This window comes from Bufo bufo, chromosome 10 (assembly GCF_905171765.1).
Source record: "Bufo bufo chromosome 10, aBufBuf1.1, whole genome shotgun sequence".
Classification (NCBI taxonomy): Eukaryota; Metazoa; Chordata; class Amphibia; order Anura; family Bufonidae; genus Bufo; species Bufo bufo.
The window spans coordinates 59,273,033-59,292,099 of NC_053398.1; the positions used below are offsets into that span (position 1 = coordinate 59,273,033).

General features: G+C 46.7%; 1 long non-coding RNA gene across 1 annotated transcript; it reads right to left on the reverse strand.

The window, feature by feature from the left end:
- Nucleotides 1–2,936: 2,936 nt before the first annotated feature.
- Nucleotides 2,937–17,777, reverse strand: LOC120981016. Its single transcript, XR_005774604.1, has 3 exons — nt 17,670–17,777; nt 4,769–4,774; nt 2,937–2,983 (listed from the first exon to the last, which is right to left on the reverse strand). It is a non-coding gene; the product is annotated as an uncharacterized LOC120981016 (long non-coding RNA).
- Nucleotides 17,778–19,067: the final 1,290 nt, after the last annotated feature.

Genomic DNA, 19,067 nt, shown 5'->3' on the forward strand with positions numbered 1-19,067 from the left:
TGCCAAAAATAGCATTGTACTTATATATGTCCCCTTAGGAACCCGAAAATCAATTAGGGTGAAACGCGTTGGGACACTGGCACATGATTGAATGCCACTATAGGCAGTGCTCCTGGTGCCTAGAGTGTATACACATCTCAACTATACACTTGCTTGTACAAATATGTATGGCGATTTTCGGCGTGTGAACATCACACATTAATTCTGATGTGTGGTGGCCACACACCGATATTGCCTATTTGATGATGCATACTCATAGATGATCACACCTGTGGTTGTCTGTGTACCTTTTATGACATAAGCTGTGTGAGCAACTGTCCACCCACAAGACGCAGCATCCATGAATGTGGGTGGTTCTTTGCTCCCCATACTGTCAATCTATATCCGTTTTGTTTGTTTTTTTCTGTGCGCCTAGAGCAGGCCCCTTAATAGAGACTCACCGGGATTATAGGGTCTATCCAGGTATCATAAGGAGGTTCCAGTACACGGGATCGTCCTTATCAGGACAGCTATTCCGTCTTTAGGCAGGGCTATCAAGCCTAGGGTCAGCTTTAGGGACAGATCAGAATCCATGACTGTCCACTTCGTCTATCATTGACCCGTGCTATTGGACGATTGCAGTATTATCTCTTATGTCATCAAGGATATATCTTTCTTTTTTTTTTGTACGCCTGTTTTAGTCAACTTTCACACTCACGTTTGGTGCGGATCCCTCATGGATCTGCACAGACGGATCCGTTCAGATAATACAACCGTCTGCATCCTTTCAGAAAGGATCCATTTTCTATTGTGCCAGATTGTGTCATAGAAAACGGATCCGTTCCCATTGACTTATATTGTGTGTCAGAACGGATCAGTTTGGTTCAGTTTCGTCAGACGGACACCAAAACGCTGCAAGCAGCGTTTTTGTGTCCGCCTCCAAAGCAGAATGGAGACAGAACGGAGGCAAACTGATGCATTCTGAGTGGATCATTTTCCATTCAGAATGCATTAGAATGCAAACTGATCCGTTTTGGACCGCTTGTGAGAGCCCTGAGAGGATCTCACAAACGGAAAGCCAAAACGCCAGTGTGAAAGTAGCCTTAGGCCTCATGCACACGGCCGTGCCGTTTTTTTGCGGTCCACAAACCGCAGATCCGCAAAAAATGGAAGCCGCCCACGTTGCCTTCCGCAATTTGCGCCGGGCGCCAGCAATATAAATGCCTATTCTTGTTCGCAAAGCGCGGACAAGAATAGGACATGTTAGATTTTTTTAGCGGGGCCGCGGAACGGACCCTCGGATGCGGACAGCACACGGAGTGCTGTCCACATCTTTTGCGGCCCCATTGAAGTGAATGGGTCCACATCTGAGCTGCAAAAACGGCGGCTCGGATGCGGACCCAAACAACGGTCGTGTGTATGAGGCCTTAGGCGTACAAAATGGTCTAAATATTAGAAAGCTCGGAAGCTGTCTCACGTTTAGAACTGTGCAGGAATGAGCAGCAGTATGTTATCTAAATCACTGAGAAAAATGCACCAAAAGGATATGCCACTGACTATACTAGCTGGTCATACAAGCAGATATTAAAAGCTGAGACTTTCGCCAATATATTCCTGTCAGGAAAATATTGGAGCCCATCATGCACCACGTCACGGTCACTCAGCATGGCAAAGCATACGCTAACTGTGGTGTGAACACGGTCTGAAGGTGATGTAAGCCAGCTCACAGCCAAGCTTCCACACAACCGCCTAGCAGGACAGCCAGTGCAATGTGAACAAAGCAAGACTGTAAGCCACACCCATATCAGACCATGTGATGGAGGATTCCAGGTGCAAAGGAATGTTCAATTGCCAGATGAAGGCACATTCAATACATATAAAACAAAATCACTGTAGAATTGCAGTGGCCAATATGGGGGAACTGCTCAAACCCCAAACACTGTAGCGTGTTTCTCATTGGGCGAGCAGTCCCACCGCATGTGAACCACAGAAATATCGTGGCAGATATGGGGGAGCTGCTCAAACCCCAAACACTGTAGCGTGTTTCTCATTGGGGGAGCAGTCCCACTGCATGTGGACCGCAGCAAACGACCATCCCGAGCAATTAATGCGTACAAAGGAGGACGCCAGCGCGGTCCACATGCACCACAAAAGCATCCTACACAGGCCAGAGCATTGTGCGGATGAAAATACAATTATATAAATCACTGAGAAAAATGCACCAAAAGGATATGCCACTGACTATACTAGCTGGTCATACAAGCAGATATTAAAAGCTGAGACTTTCGCCAATATATTCCTGTCAGGAAAATATCGGAGCCCATCATGCACCACGTCACGGTCACTCAGCATGGCACGGGGTCCTACCACTACGCTAACTGTGGTGTGAACACGGTCTGAAGGTGATGTAATCCAGCTCACAGCCCAGCTTGCACACAACCGCCTAGCAGGACAGCCAGTGCAATGTGAACAAAGCAAGACTGTAAGCCACACCCATATCAGACCATGGTGCATGATGGGCTCCGATATTTTCCTGACAGGAATATATTGGCGAAAGTCTCAGCTTTTAATATCTGCTTGTATGACCAGCTAGTATAGTCAGTGGCATATCCTTTTGGTGCATTTTTTTCAGTGATTTATATAATTGTATTTTCATCCGCACAATGCTCTGGCCTGTGTAGGATGCTTTTGTGGTGCATGTGGACCGCGCTGGCGTCCTCCTTTGTACGCATTAATTGCTCGGGATGGTCGTTTGCTGCGGTCCACATGCGGTGGGACTGCTCCCCCAATGAGAAACACGCTACAGTGTTTGGGGTTTGAGCAGCTCCCCCATATCTGCCACGATATTTCTGTGGTTCACATGCGGTGGGACTGCTCGCCCAATGAGAAACACGCTACAGTGTTTGGGGTTTGAGCAGTTCCCCCATATTGGCCACTGCAATTCTACAGCAGTATGTTATCTGCCACGTCTCTGGATAGATAGTCAGTAGGCACAAGACACGACCTGAGGTACAGATAAAGTTTTGATCTTTTATTGACGACGCGTTTCGGGGTGCATGGCCCCTTTCGAAAGTCTAAAAGGCAATTGTCAAATGACAGAAATCATATAGTGTAATGTTTTAAAAGAAGAGAAAATTGGGTGAGGATGAAACGGAAAGGACGGATTCGGCACATAACTGAGCCGAACGGAGCCTACGGACCCCATAGACTATAATGGGGTCCGTTAGGTTTCTGCTCAGAGGAAGATTTTTGAAGCGGAGACAAAAGGCCTGCGCGCACAACTTTTGTCTCCGCTCCAAAATAATCTAACGGACCCCATTATAGTCTAAGGGGTCCATAGGGTCCGTTCGGCTCAGTTATGTGCTGAATTCGTCCTTTCCGTTCTCTTGCTCCTGTAACGGAGCAGGAGAACGGAAAGGCTGAATGCTGATGTGAACTCAGCCTTAGATCGGTGACGGGTAGTTGTTTGGAATATATCCGGAAGAAATCATTGAGTGATGTTTTCATCCATAATATACATAAAAATATAAATAGAAAATCTATATACAAATATGTGGTCCCAATATTTGTATATGGAAAAGAAGATAATACATTTGAATAAAATATGATTCGTATAAATGTTTGCTTATATAGATAAAACATGGAACATAAAAACATTTTACACCTGATAAAACATAATTTATACTGATTCATTATCTTGTTAGCAGAGATAATAAAGAAACACAAAAAAAGTATGAATAAGTAAAAATTGCTTGAAAGGAGTGGAAAATATTTGATGTGGTGGTGTACCTCCGGGAGATGCGCAATAAATGCGGTAGATGGGGTGGTCTGTAGGTCCTGAAGTAAGTTAACATATTGGGTTCTGTATAGAGAGGAAGTGTGGAAACAGGGGCTTGAAGAAGAGAATAGCTGTGACAATGTGATATGGGCATGGGGCTGGAAGCCAGGTGAAGTGTTGTTAAAGACTGGCATTCAGAGAAACCACAAACTGTTTAGAAGGGGGACCGAAACCATATGAGGCTGATGCTGATGGGCCGGGGTACTGGACAGATAGATGGATACTAGCAGTCACCTAGAAACAGTTGGCAGCTACAAATGCATGTGTTGTCTAAACATCACAACAAAGATAGAACATTTTATGAGCAACACAACAAGTGAGACCTTCCAAATCAAATCATTTTTGAACTGAACTCATCATCATCAACATACTGTACGTCATCTATTTGATTGAATGTGACTGTGGATTACAATATTTCAGCTGTACTATTCAAACACAAGAGAATGCATGAACAAACATCGGTCAAATATCACACGTGGTTTTTTAAAACACATGGTCTTCTGATACTTCTTTACTGCCCACAATAAGAATCCATCCAGACTAACCCTAACACCAATTGAAAAAATACCAGAATCAACTCAGGACTGCTTCCACACCCTGCAAAGAAGAGAAATGTGCAGCGTCCCACTCCTGTAAGTGGGCACTGAAAATCTTGTTAGGATGTATGTTGTATCATGTTGTATCATGTTGTATCCCTGTTAACAGGCTGTTGGGTGCATTACACATTTTGCACCACTAGATCGAGATAGCACCACAGTATATACACCACAGTTCAGGCCTAGTGAGGGGAGTTGGAGTTAAGAGTGTGGAAGTTGGAGATGAGTGAGGGGCAAGGGGGAAGGAGAGGACCCCTCCTCTCAGATCTCTCTTGGGCTCCACGGCCCAGAGGAGCCAATTCATTGTCTTAGTGTCAAGCTAGGAAGGCAGGCAGAGGTGAAACCTTTATTCTACCGTCTACTCTTCCGGAGTGCCAAGTAGATTTTTTCTAATTTCTATGTAGAAAGACAAAAGAAGGACAATAGCCATTATTCTAGGCTCTAGGCACCTTTGTATCAAGGTGAAGGATTTATTAGCTTCTGGCAGCCTCACCGTTACTTCAAGAACAGACAGGCCATCTGTTGCATCACTTGTGTGTAGAAGATAAGGTCTTGAACCACCTTTACTGAGATTAGGCAAAGAGCTGACTACCAGTGAGTACACAATCTCCTACTATAGCCTGAGATATAGCCACATATACAGCCTGTTACTTGGATTTGCCACATTCAACCTACGTATTCATAAGAGACTGTTTATAACTTGGTGCAAATTGCTCTCAAGACCCTGGTTACAGTAAAGTTCTTAGTGTGTTATATAAAAATTCCACATGATACATCACCTCCATTTTCCTGGACAATCTCTCACTTTCCATTTTGTATTTTGTAAGACCTATCTTGTGTTAGTGACGAACACTACACTAGCTATTAGTTACACAACATCACTTACCAGAATTTGACAATGATCCCTGTCCCTGCAATGCCCTGCTGCATTGTTATTATTATTATTTTTAAACCGCCGTTTTGTCCCTATAATAGTATGTGAATGTGTTGACATTCATCTGCGATCGTCTCATAGAGGGGGCGGGTAAGTGGGGCGGGTAGTTTGCTGCGGCGGCGCCACGCGCCTACTTCCTCCTTATTGGCCTCTCCAGGGGCTTGATCCGGAACGAGGGGAGGAGTCTCCTCCTTATATAGCGCGTGTCCTTGCAGCCGCGTACGGCCACTCAGTGCTGATAGCTGCAGCCTCTGTCACGGAGGCTAGCAGCTGATCTGTTTGTTTGTCTTTTTACCCACAACTTGTGCTCCTGACAAGCCAGAGTATGGCGAAACGCGTCGAGCAATTAGTGGGGGCAGACTTATGTTTCTGATTGTTGCTTGAATGGCGTTTACATGGCAGTAGTGGTCTGCAGTTTTTCAGCCCTCTGCCATATGTGAACAGATGCACTCAAGCTTCTTTTTGCTCACACCCAGGTAGTTAGTGTCCCTTGATTCGTGCTCTAAGGGCTGACAATTAGACATCTGGTTCATACACATGACAGGAGGTTCTTGATGCATGTCGGATCCTAAGGCTAGATGTTTATCAATGGATTAGTCTATTTATTAATCTAGTCCAGGGCCATCTAAACTGGGTGAATGAGCTGAGCACCTTGTCCGTGCCACGGTGCACAATTTTGGTTGTGCATAGATCACTATAGCCGTAGGCATAGTTATGCAATCAACCATAGTGCACCTGAAGTGGATCTCTTAGTGACCGTCTCCACACCTGAGTGGTACCACGGATCGTGGTCCTTCTTGTGTTACCTCGATCCGCCACAGGAATTGTGGATACACTCTGGTCACTTTGATTTTTATATAGTTAGTAGGTTTCCTTTCCTCTATTTTTTGTATATTTAATAAAGTATTCGTTTTATCTAATTCCCATAGAGTTCCTAACTACAGTGATATTATATTAAAGTTCTTAGTTGAATTCAAACCCTGCCACATTCTTCTATCTCCATACTACAACCACTCTCATCATTTTGCACCACCAAGGTGCTGGCGTCACGACATTACCTTAATTCAGGGGCCCAGCCGCACAAGCACCCAGAAAAGCCAATCACCATCAAGGGCACCTCGATCACCACCTGGCCGGTGTCCCCTGCAATAGAGTGTGCCCCGGAGAACCTGGTGCTATTCTCCCCTTCACTGCAGCCCGGCCCAGGGAGCATCAAAACTGTGAGTAAAGAACTAACTGTTATTATTCCTCGGTACACCGTGAACCTCACAAGTTATCCCCCTGTGGTCCCGGCTTGCTGCAAATGTATTGGATATACCCATAATTTCACCCAAGCAGCCCCCCTGATGTTAGCATCGGAGTATTTCATGCTCAGAAGCTCTTCCTTGCCCTGCATAGGATCGCACAGGGCAAGGGCTCTTTTATTTACAATAACACACTGCTGAGGCTTCCACCCAGCAGTGTGTTCAGTGACGTCACCGGCTCTGATGGGAACGGCTTTAGCGCCGCCCTAGCCGTTTTACAGGCTTGGGCAGCACTAAAGCCCAGCAGTGTCTGTGACATCACCGGGCTCACTGCTGGGTGGAAGCCTCCGCCTGGCAGCCCTATGCAGAGACCAGTTCGTCATGGAACTCCAGAAAATGCCTTTGCCCTGCGTGATTTAGTGCAAGGCCAAGGAGAGCATCGGAGCATGAACTGCCTGGAAAATAAGTGATTTTAGATGTATGTAGATCTACTGTACTCTGCAGCACTTTACAATGGGGCTTGCAATTTGAGCTCTCTATCAGTGTGTCTTTAGCGTGTGGGAGGAAGCCAGAGTGCCCGGAGGGGACCCACGCAGTAACAGGGAGAGTATATGGACTCCATGCAGATGTTGTCCTTGGTCGGATTCGAACCCCAACGTTGCAGGTCACTAGTGTTAAGGTCACCACTGAGCTAATGTGCTGTCCATGATTTGCCAATTGTAGCCACTAGGGTAATGTACCCCCCCTCCCTTTTTCTGGAAAACAGTATCATCATTTTGGCCACGCTCCCCTCAACCCAACAAATCCAGTCTCCATTCTGTCCCCCTCCCCCAGTCCACCTTCTCTCACCAATTAGTAACTCCATGCCATCACATCATGCAGTTCTAACATAATCACTTTCATTCCTCTGTCATCACCTGAAGACGACCCCCCCCCCCCCCCCCCCCCAACATCCCGTTCTGTTTCTGTTCCGTTTTTCCGTATGGCATATACAGTAAACAGTAAAACAGTAACTACATAGAAAAAATTGGGCTGGGTATAACATTTTCAATAGATGGTTCGGCAAAAATGGATACGGAAGACATACAGATGCATTTCCGTATGTGTTATTTTTTTTAGGGACCCATTGACTTGAATGGAGCCACGTAACGTGATTTGCGTGCCAGTTCTTATTGGGAGCAGCCAAAGAGCAGGGTGGGTGGCTGTTCCTCACGTCCAGGCCAGGTTTTGGGCTGGGGTTTAAAAGCCCAGCCAGCAGCTCAGCTGGGTGTGGAATGAACCTCCAGGTGATAGTGGAGCTCTGTGGTTGAGGAGCTGAGGACTTCTGCCATACTGCAAGGCTATGTTCCGAGAGTGACTGATACCCATGAGACAGATGTAACCCTAGCAGAGTAGCCTGGCTCAGGGGGGAGACCAGAACCCTGGGAACCTGAGTCAGAAGGGCCAGCGGTAGGGGTGGAAGAAGAGGGGACAACCCCGCTGAGTGTAATGGTGGGAGACATGGAGGACTTGCCGCCGGGGCCAGTGGCGTACCGCCAATATAGGCAGACCACGCCGTTGCTATGGGGCCCGCGGCACAAGGGGGCCCGGAGCGCATGGAAGGCTCCGCCCCCTTTGTCTACTCTGCACAGTTTATTCACAAAGTTGTTTTCCCTCGGGTCCGGACGTCCTGCTCCCCCCTCCCCCGACCGCTCCATGATCCGGGCTGCGGGCTCGCTCGTTCCCTGCATTTTACACTGGCCGTTTAGCACAGCAAAAATCCTGCTGCTGATTGGCCAGGCAGCAGGAGCAGGCGCCGCTGAAGCACAGACAGAGGCGTGCAGCCAGAGTAGTATCCTTCTGCTCCACTCATGCCTGCCTCAATTCATCACAGTAAGTTCAACTGCAATCCCCCCCCCCCTCCTGCTGCTTGACTGAAGGATCGCTCCGTCCGGACAGTGAACAGTGCACATAAACACACTGTTGTCTAATGTGCCTGTGCCACAGTAAGAGGGGGAGGGGGAGGGGGGCCCTGTAGGCTCGTAGAGATGACTTAGTCAGGAGGACAATGTGCTTGGATCATAAGGGTATTCTTGATGGGGGAGGGCAGCAGTGGTTTTTTGTGTGTGTTTTTTTAAGGGGGGGGGGGGGGGGTCTGTAGGCTAATAGAGGATTCAGGAGGACAATGTGCTCCAGTGTGCTTTCCTCCTACTCCTCACCCCCCCCCCCCCCAACCCTGGGCATTTCGGGGGGCATTATAGGGGTTTTAACTCCTTGAAGCTGATGGGGGATATGATTGGTGGCTTTGGGCACACTTAGCATCAGCAGCAAAGAGTTGAAGGGGTTATCCAACCTCTAATGCCCCCCAAAATGCCCGGGGGAGGGTTATGACACAGACAGGAGGAGCGATATGTATGCGTGCTCCTGCCCTGCACTCGCTCAGCTGTGCTCACATACATATCGTGCCCTGTATCCACTGTCCTGTGCCCACTCTGCTAAATCCTAACATAGCCCATCTATGCCCGGCTTTACCAAAGCAGACAGGCAGGAGCAGCGATGTGTGATGTGATCATATTTATTTTATGTATGTGTGTGTGTGTGTGTCTGTCCCTGTGTGTGTGTGTGTGTGTGTGTGTGTGTGTGTGTGTGTCTGTCCCTGTATGTGTGTTTCTGTCCCTGTGTGTCACCATCCATCACTATGCCCATAGTGTTCCTATGTCTTGACACAGGTGCATCAGGACGTTCTGTGCGGGGCAAGAAGAAGAAGAAGATGGAAGAGGAGGCAGCGCCGCCAACATAGAGTCCCGTGGGAGAGACACAGGGAGGCACACTAAGGGCGTAAGTAACACTACCACATTATCTACACTAGTGTTATCTGTGGTTTTACATAGGACTGCAGGTAACACTACCACATTATCTACACTAGTATTATCTGTGGTGTTACATAGGACTGCAGGTAATACTACTACATTTTAGGTAATCAGAGAGCCATCACTGTGTTATCTGTATTCAGAGAGCTATCACTGTGTTATTTGTGCTGTTACATAGGACTACAGGTGACATCTACTACATTATCAGTACTTAGATAGTTATCACTGTGTTATTTGTAGTGTTACATAGGACTGCAGATAAAACTTTTATGGAATATCCACAGAAGTCCCATAGATTCAGATACCACAGGGTTTTGTTCCTACGGCATTCCCTTTACCGCAAAACTGACCTGTGCCCTTCATTCTCTGGGTCAGTACGAATACGTACGAACGTATGTATACATTTCTTTATTGGCAAATGGGGGTGTGGCGGGGGAGGAGCCAGGACAGGAGGTGGGATGGGCCAGGCATGGGTAGTGGGTGGGGTTAGGGGGCCCGATTCATATTCTTGCTATGGGGCCCAGTGATTTCTATGTACGCCCCTGGCCGGGGCCTGAGCTGGCAGACCTCAATGTCTCTGGGGAAAATTTTGGTACTGCGCAACACCGGGATCCAACCTTATCCCGAAAATGTACTAATAATAGATGGTAAACCACAACAACCAGCGGCAGAGTCGATGTTCCCCCGTTTTGTGGATTATTAGGATATGTTGTATCGGGTAAATCAGCTGCGAGGTGAATCCGTTGAACAGTTGGTGGTGCCCAAGGCTTATCGCAAACTCTTATTAGAGTTAGCCCACCAGCATGTTTTCTGGGGTCATCTGTGAATGCAGAAAACACAGGACCGGATACTACAACGGTTTTACTGGCCCTGTGTGTTTAAAGAGGTGGACGAATTCTGTAAGTCTTGCCTGACCTGCCAGGCAACTAGCCCCCAGCACCTTTTCCGGAGTCCCTCGGTACCCCTCCCGATCATCTAGGGACCGTTTGAGTGAATCGGTATGGACCTGATAGGTCCTGTACCGAAGTACGCTAGGGGACACCAACACATTTTGGTTGTCCTGGATTATGCTACTCGGTGCCTGGAGGCAGTGCCACTGCGACATACATCGGCGAAACTTATAGCTAAAGAGCTAATGGAGATGTTCTCCCAAGTGGGGCTACCTAAAGAGGTCCCTTTTATGTCTAAGGTCATGAGGGAACTCTGCAAGTTGCTGGGTATTAAACAGTTACGGACGTCCGTGTACCATCCACAAACGGACGGACTGGTTGAAAGGTGGTGCCAAAGATGGAAAGGATTGGGACCTTCTTTTGCCCTATCTCATGTTCGCAGTGCGAGAGGTGCCCCAGGCCTCTACTGGGTTCTCGCCCTTCGAATTGCTATAGTTGTGCAGCTTTTTTGTACCTGATGAATGGGAGTGATTCCCCGAAACGCGTTGTATCGCTGCAATAAAAGATTTTACATCTGATCCTGGTGCCTGGTTGACGGATTTTTGCGCCGAGGGACTTTTCTGCTCTCTTCATGCCAATTGTCTTCTTGGGGACTCCAGGCGTCTCCATTAAGAAGATTTCTTGTGATCCCGTGGCTGCAGACCGCCATTTCCAGGCGTCCAGGTCCTCTTGATAAGCTGTCAATAGTGTTGTGCCTACATTTGCACAACCACACAAGGTGAGCCTTGTAATTTACTCTCCTTTTACCAAATTGTCCTCACAGAATTACCCTATGGTGCGCACATCAGTTTTTTTTACAGTTTTAACCAAGCCTGCTATATCGCATCGAATTGCTATATGGCAGATATGGCTTGTTGGACATAGCCAAAGAGGCGTGGGAACAACAACCCACTCCACATAAAAGCGTCCATGAATATGTTACCAAGATGCAACAGCGGATAGAGACCGTTTTGCCTATTGTCAGGGAACATATGGAGGCCGCTCAGCGAGCCCAGAGTTGGATCTATAATCGGCAGGCTCGGGTCCGGAACTTTAACCCTGGTGATCGGGTTTTGGTTCTGGTACCGACCGTGGACAGTAAGTTCCTAGCCAGGTGGCAGGGGCCCTACGAGGTACAGGAAAAAATTGGAGAGGTAAATTACAAGGTACACCAGCCGGGGAGGTGAAAGCCGGAGCAGGTTTACCATGTTAATTTACTAAAACCTTGGAAGGATAGGGAAACCTGTACAGAAGACACCCCGCGGCCAGGCTTTCTTGGACAAGAGATTCCTGCTCCTATGTCTGATGCAAGGGAAGCAGTTGCATCAATAAAAATTGCTGACAGCCTCTCCTCTAAACAGGCTCAGGAAACCAGGGAGTTCGTTAGTCGGTACACGGATGTGTTCTCAAACCTCCCTGGACGCACTTCCGTAATCAAACATGACATTGTCACTGAGCCTCAGGCAAAAATCTGGTTAAAGCCATACCGAGTACCTGAGGCTCGGCGAAAAGCCATCTCGGAGGAAGTGCAGCTTATGTTGCGGCTGGACGTCATTGAGGCGTCTAAAAGAGAGTGGGACAGTCCTATAGTCTTAATCCCCAAGCCAGACGGGACGTTACAAAAAGATTTTCGGAAATTAAAAGAAATACCAAAGTTTGATGCATATCCAATGCCTCGGGTAGATGAACTAATTGAGAAATTAGGCCAAGCCAGGTATTTTTCTGTTTTGGACCTCACCAAAGGGTATTGGCAGGTACCCTTGACGGAGGCTGCCAGAGAGAAAACTGCCTTCATTACATCGGAGGGGCTGTACCAGTATAAGGTGTTACCCTTTGGCCTGCATGGCGCCCCCGCCACTTTCTAACGTCTAATGGATATCGTACTTCATCCACATCGGCGGTACGCCTCGGCTTACCTGGACGATATTATCATTCACATTACCGACTGGGAAAGTCACATGCCTAAAGTACAGGCCGTAGTAGACTCCCTTCGAAAATCGGGACTAACAGCTAACCCAAAGAAATGTGCGATAGGGTTAGGGTATGTCATTAAACCCCAAGTAAGCAAAATAAAGGCAATACGGAATTGGCCCCGACCTGCCACCTCTAGACAAGTAAAGTCGTTTCTGGGAATGGTGGGCTATTACATGAGGTTTTTCCCCCATTTTGCCCCTTTAGCGGCTCCGTTGACAGGGCTCTTAAAGGAACGGAAGTCCGTGATAGTCCGCTGGAATGACCAGACGGAAGAGGCTTTCTCCGCTTTGAAGTCGGCCCTGTGTGGGTCCCCGACTTCAAGAGGGATATTGTGTTACAGACTGATGCCTCCGAAGTAGGCCTCGGTGCAGTACTGTCTCAGGAAGTCAACGGGGAGGAGCATCCAGTGTCGGACTGGGGTACCTAGGGCCCACCAGTAAAATTTATTTTCGGGGGCCCACCGTATGCATACATTCAAATATAATAAATAATCTAACAAGTTTTTATATTAACATAGGCTAGTTGAGGTGCTAGTTGAGGTGCTGTACATTGAATATATGTATGTAGTGCAGTAAGTCTACAGTGTTATGTGCCACTTGTACAGGGGGTGGGAGACTAGGGGCCCACTTTGCTCAGGGGCCCACCGGGGGATTCCCCTGTACCCCTGTGGGCCAGTCCGAGCCTGGGGGCATCCCATTGTCTTCCTCAGCCGTAAGCTCACTCAAGCGGAGACCCGGTGCAGTATAGTGTAGAGAGAGTGCCTGGCCATCAAGTGGGCACTCGAGTCTCTCCGCTATTATCTGTTGGGGAGGAAGTTCCACCTGGTGACTGATCACTCCCCTCTCAAGTGGATGAGCCAGGCCAAAGAGAGGAATGCTCGGGTCACCAGGTGGTTCTCGTCTCTGCAAAAAGTTCACAGTAGAACACAGGGCAGGCCGGTTACAGGGAAAAGCAGATTCCCTGTCCCGAGTACACTGCCTGGCGTGTGTTCACCCCCTCAGGGTTGAACAAAGGGGGAAGGTATGTAGGAAGGCGCAGGGGTCCGTCATTGACGAAGGTACGTGTCACCGAGGTTCCTAGCCTCGGTGAGATAAGAACCGGTAATTTTGTGTGTCAGCGGCAGCTAGTGCTCGCTGACACTGTTTTACTTAGTGTGGCTGTAAAGCCAATCCGGGCCGGTTCTTATTGAGAGCAGCTAAAGAGCAGGGTGGGTGGCTGTTCCCCACATTCAGGCCAGGTTTTGGGCTGGGGTTTAAAAGCCCAGCCAGCAGCTCAGCTGGGTGTGGAATGTATCCTCCAAGTGATAGTGGAGCTCTGTGGTTTAGGAGCTGAGGACTTCTGCCATACTGCAAGGCTGAAAGCTGCATGAGAGCTGCCAGCTGGAAGCCAGGCGCCCTAAAGCCTGCTGTGGTCTGCCAGGTGACGTGTTTTTGAGTTCTGTGGACTTTTTCTGTGTGAATTAACACAAGGATTTCTCTGGTGGGAATTAACACCAGGGCCCTGCCAAGTATTGTGTTTCTTTTCTGCCTTTTTCATGTGAAAGAGGCCTTATACTACTCTCAGCATGCAGCGCCCCTGACCACTCTCACCATGACAAGGGGCAGCTGTGCTTGCTAGTATCCATCTATCCGTCCAGTACCCTGGCCCATCAGCATCAGCCTCATATGTGTTCAGTTCCCCTTCTGAACAGTTTGTGGTTTCTATGAATGCCAGTATTTAAAAGTAGTTCACCTGGCTTCCAGCCCCATGCCCATTATCACAGCTATCCTCTTCTTCCAGACCCTGTTTCCACACTTCCTCTCTATACAGACCACCCCATCTACCGCATTTATTGCGCATCTCCCGGAGGTACACCACCACATCAAATATTTTCCACTCCTCTCAAGCAATTTTTACTTATTCATACTTTTTTTGTGTGTGTTTCTTTATTATTTCTGCTAACAGCTAACAAGAGACTAACACAAGAGAAAAAAAAGGGGGTTACAGCCAGCTCACCTATATTATCCTGTGTAGCGGTGCACCGGGCGGACCCAAGCCAGTCCCGATATAAGTACACATAGAAAGAAAAAGGCTCCAGCACCAGAGTAGACGCTTTAGCAATCCCGGTCTTTATTCACCAAAAATGTTCAGAGTAAATACAGCATACAGTGGCACTGGATCCCACTCACTCCCAGTAGATTTACGCGTTTCGAACAGTAGTGGGATTATGACTAAGAACACTACTGTCCGAAACGCGTAAATCTACTGGGAGTGAGGGGGATCCAGTGCCACTGTATGCTGTATTTACTCTGAACATTTTTGGTGAATAAAGACCGGCATTGCTAAAGCGTCTACTCTGGTGCTGGAGCCTTTTTCTTTCTATGTGGACTAACACAAGAGCCCTAAACCCCTTACCATTTTAACATTGATTTTAAAATTTTTGAAGTACATATTTTTTCCCCTCAACAAGACAAGTTTGCAGAGGCTTATAAGTGTCAGAATAATATAATCCTCCCAAAAGGGACCCCATTTTGAAAACTAGACCCTTTGACGTATTCATCTCTGGGTGTAATGAGTTTTTTAAAGAAATGAATGCCAAGGTGAAAAAAACAAATTTTTCATTTTTTACACAAAAGTGTCAATTTAAAGACAGTTTCTTTTCTACAAACCACGTGAAAATGTAGAAGTACACCCCAAAATGTATCACTCCATTTCACCTGTCTTCAGAAATACCCCCATTGTGGCCCTAATCTTATGTCTTGATACATGACATGGCCCAAACAGAAAGGAGCACCTGTGGAGGCGTTGAGCTGCAAAATGATAGAAAACTCTTATAAATGGCCCCATTTTAAAAACTAGATCCCTTAAAGCATGCATCACAAGCGGTCCAAAATGGATCAGTTTTGCCCTAATGCATTCTGAATGGAAAAGGATCCGCTCAGAATGCATCAGTTTGCTCCGTTCTGTCTCCATTCCGCTCTGGAGGCGAACACCAAAACGCTGCTTGCAGTGTTTTGGTGTCCGCCTGATGAAACTGAGCTAAACGGATTCGTTCTGACACACAATGTAAGTCAATGGGGACGGATCCGTTTTTTAATGACACAATCTGGCACAACAGAAAACGGATCAGTCCTCCATTGACTTTAAATGGTGTTCAAGACGGATCCTTCTTGGCTATGTTAAAGATAATACAAACTGATCCGTTCTGAACGGATGCAGACGAATGTATTATCTGAACGGATCCGTCTGTGCAGATCCATGACGGATCCGCACCAAACACGAGTGTGAAAGTAGCCTAAGTGACGCGGTGCACCATAAGGCCCCTTGCAGATGAGCGTTCCTCCCGCAGCGGGTCCGCAACGCAGCTCCCAGCGCTGCCGGGGGTCACATAGCATTATATTAATGTATGATGCTATGTGACCCTTAGGCCTCTTTCACACTACGCGAGTGCAAAGCGTTTTAATGCATTTTGCATGCGCTTGAGAAAAATCGGCATGTTTGGTCTTCACAGAAGTTCGGGTTTGGGTTAGGTGTTGTATAGATTTTATTATTTTCCCTTATAACATGGACCACTGCGCTCATCACATGGTCCATCACCATAGTGATGGATCATGTGATGGACCATGTGATGAGCGCAGTGACGTCACCAAAGGTCCTTTTCCTCCCAGGTCATCAAATAGGAAGACAGAAGAGAAGCCGGGCAGCGCAAACAAGTGGATGAGGTGAGTTTAATTATTTTTTATTTATTTTTTAACCCCTCCATCCCTATTTTACTAAGCATTCTGTATTAAGAATGCTATTATTTTCCCTTATAACCATGTTATAAGGGAAAATAATAATGATCGGGTCCCCATCATGATCATCTCCTAGCAACCATGCGTGAAAATCGCACTGCATCCGCACTTGCTTGCGGATACTTGCGATTTTCACGCAGCCCCATTCACTTCTTGTGTGAAAAACGCACAATATAGAGCATGCTGCGATTTTCACACAATGCACAAGTGATGCGTGAAAATCACCGCTCATGTGCACAGCCCCATAGAAATGAATGGGTCCGGATTCAGTGTGGGTCCAATGCTTTCACCTCACGCATTGCACCCGCGCGGAAAACTTGCCTGTGTGAAAGAGGCCTTACAGTTCTGGAATGTATTGGATAACACTGGCATAATGCTTATCCAGGCCTCTGCCCGGCAAGGTAGAAACCACTATGCACACAATCAACCAGTCACCTACAGAGTATATAAAAGGACAGTGTCCAGAACAGTCTGTAGGAACAGTAATGGATCACTAACTCCCAAAATGATGTCAGGATTTCTAGACGTGTTGTGGGGTGTAAGAGATCCACACAAAAAAATTCTTAATAAAGCCCTTAGTGTACTGGTGAGGAACAACTCCATCATTAGAGATCCTCCAAATAAAAAAATATCATGCCAATATAATGATACAGTAATGTGAATGGAATTAACAGCTTTGTGTGGTAGGACATAGTCATAAAAAACTCAAACAGGAGACTCTCAACCACCTTCTCCTGGAAACGCGAGGAAATTGAGGGTTCCTTGGGCCTTTTTAAATAAAACAAAACTATTATAGGTAGCTATCTGAATGAGGTAGATTGCTACCTTTTTATACCAGGGCCTGTTTTTTTCGCTTCACCAGCTAGGGTTGAAGCGCCTGGTCCAAGAGGTCTACACCTCCCATAAATATATTATAATCTGTCACACAGACCGGTTAGTCTCTCCCTCTCCCTAACTGCTACTGTGGTGTCTGTGTGCACGGTGGTGAGCATGTAGACATCCTTCCTGTCCTTCCACTTCACTGCAAGCAAGTAAAAAGTCGGCACTCCAGCCCAAGGCCCCTTAGTGACCGCCGCAAAAACACCTATGGGTGGTCACTAAGGGGTTATTCATGTTTTTTATATATGAATATGTATAAATTTATAAATGTTTTATCAGTTGTAAAATGTTTTTATGCTCAATGTTTTATCTATATAAGAAAACATTTATACGAATCATGTTTTATTTAAATGTATTATCTACTTTTGCATATACAAATAATGGGACCACATATTTGTATATAGATTTTCTATTTATATTTTTATGTATATTATGGATGAAAACATCAATCAATGATTTCTTGTGGATATATTCCAAACAACTACCCGTCACCTTCTAGACCTAAGGCTTCATCCTCACCCAATTTTCAACTCTTCTTTTGAAACATTACACTATATGATTTCTGTCATATGACAATTGCCTTTTAGACTTGAGAAAGGGGCCATGCACCCCAAAACGCGTCGTCAATAAAAGATCAATACTTTATCTGTGCCTCTGTCGTGTCTCGTGCCTACTGACTATCCATCCAGAGACGTGGCAGATACCATACTGCTGCTCATTCCTGTGTAATTCTTCTCCCCACTTGGCCATCGCCATTGATAGCATCGGCTGCACCGACCCTCACCGCTATAAAGCCTTCACTGGAGTTGTGCCCACTTCCCAGTCACGCACAACGAATAAAGGTGAGCAGACTACATACCCCACCAGGGTCCTTTCACCTGTACATACTTACCCTATGAGCGCCTTCTCCTCTCTCTTGTTCTCTGCTCACATTTAGAACTGGCATTGGATGCCTTAATAAATGTGCTCCATAGTTCTGCCACTTTACAAATCACTAGTCAGACCACACATGGAGTACTGTGTACAGTTCTAGTCTCCTGTGAACAAGGCAGAAATAGCAGAGCTAAAGAGGGTTCAGAGGACGGCAACTAAAGTAATAACTGGAATGGGTGGACAACAGTACCCAGAAAGATTATCAAAATTAGGGGAGATCTAATATCTATGTATAAATATATCAGGGGTCAGTACAGAGATCTCTCCCATCAGCTATTTATCCCCAGGACTGTGACGAGGGGACATCCTCTACGTCCAGAGGAAAGAAGTTTTGTACACAAACATCGAAGAGGATTCTTTATGGAAAGAGCAGTAAGACTATGGAACTCTCTGCCTGAGGAGGTGGTGATGTTGAGTTCACTAAAAGAGTTCAAGAGGGGCCTGGATGTATTTCTGGAGTGTAATAATATTACAGGTTATTCTGATTGGAGTTGTGAAGGAATTTTTGGCTTCTACCTCACAGGGTTTTTTGCCTTCCTCTGGATCAACTTGCAGGATAACAGGCTGAACTGGAAGGACAGATGTCTTTTTCAGCCTTATAATCTATTTTACAATGTTAGTATGTAAGGAAAACTATTTATTTGGTATCACTGTAATTGTACTGACCCGCAGAATGAAGTTAACATGTTCTACACAAAACAAGCCCTGATATGCTTATGTGAACAGAAAAATAGTATTAGCTAGTGTTGATCGAGCATGCTTGGCCAAACACCTGTTCGGCTCGAGCATCTTGATGCTCGGCACATTGCGGTACTCGGCCAAGTACCGCATGTGCTCGAGCGCCATGCTCTAGTCTCTACTCCGCACGTTTCTTGGATGCTACACAGCCAATAAACGTGCAGGTAAGTACAGGGCGCGGAGAAACTGTGCCTGCTGCCAAAGCACAAGAAAAACAATCATCCACGATACCTAGCTTCATGTCCCAGTTTACAGGGCGGCGCAGGACAACGCTTGCAAAGTCAGCCCAGTGCGAGCCAGGTGGTCGGTTGGATTGCAGCAGATTATGCTTCCAGTTGGTTAAACACCACCCTGTCTTCCACCAAATCTAGTCTCAGTAGCCAGGAGTCTGGTCAACACAA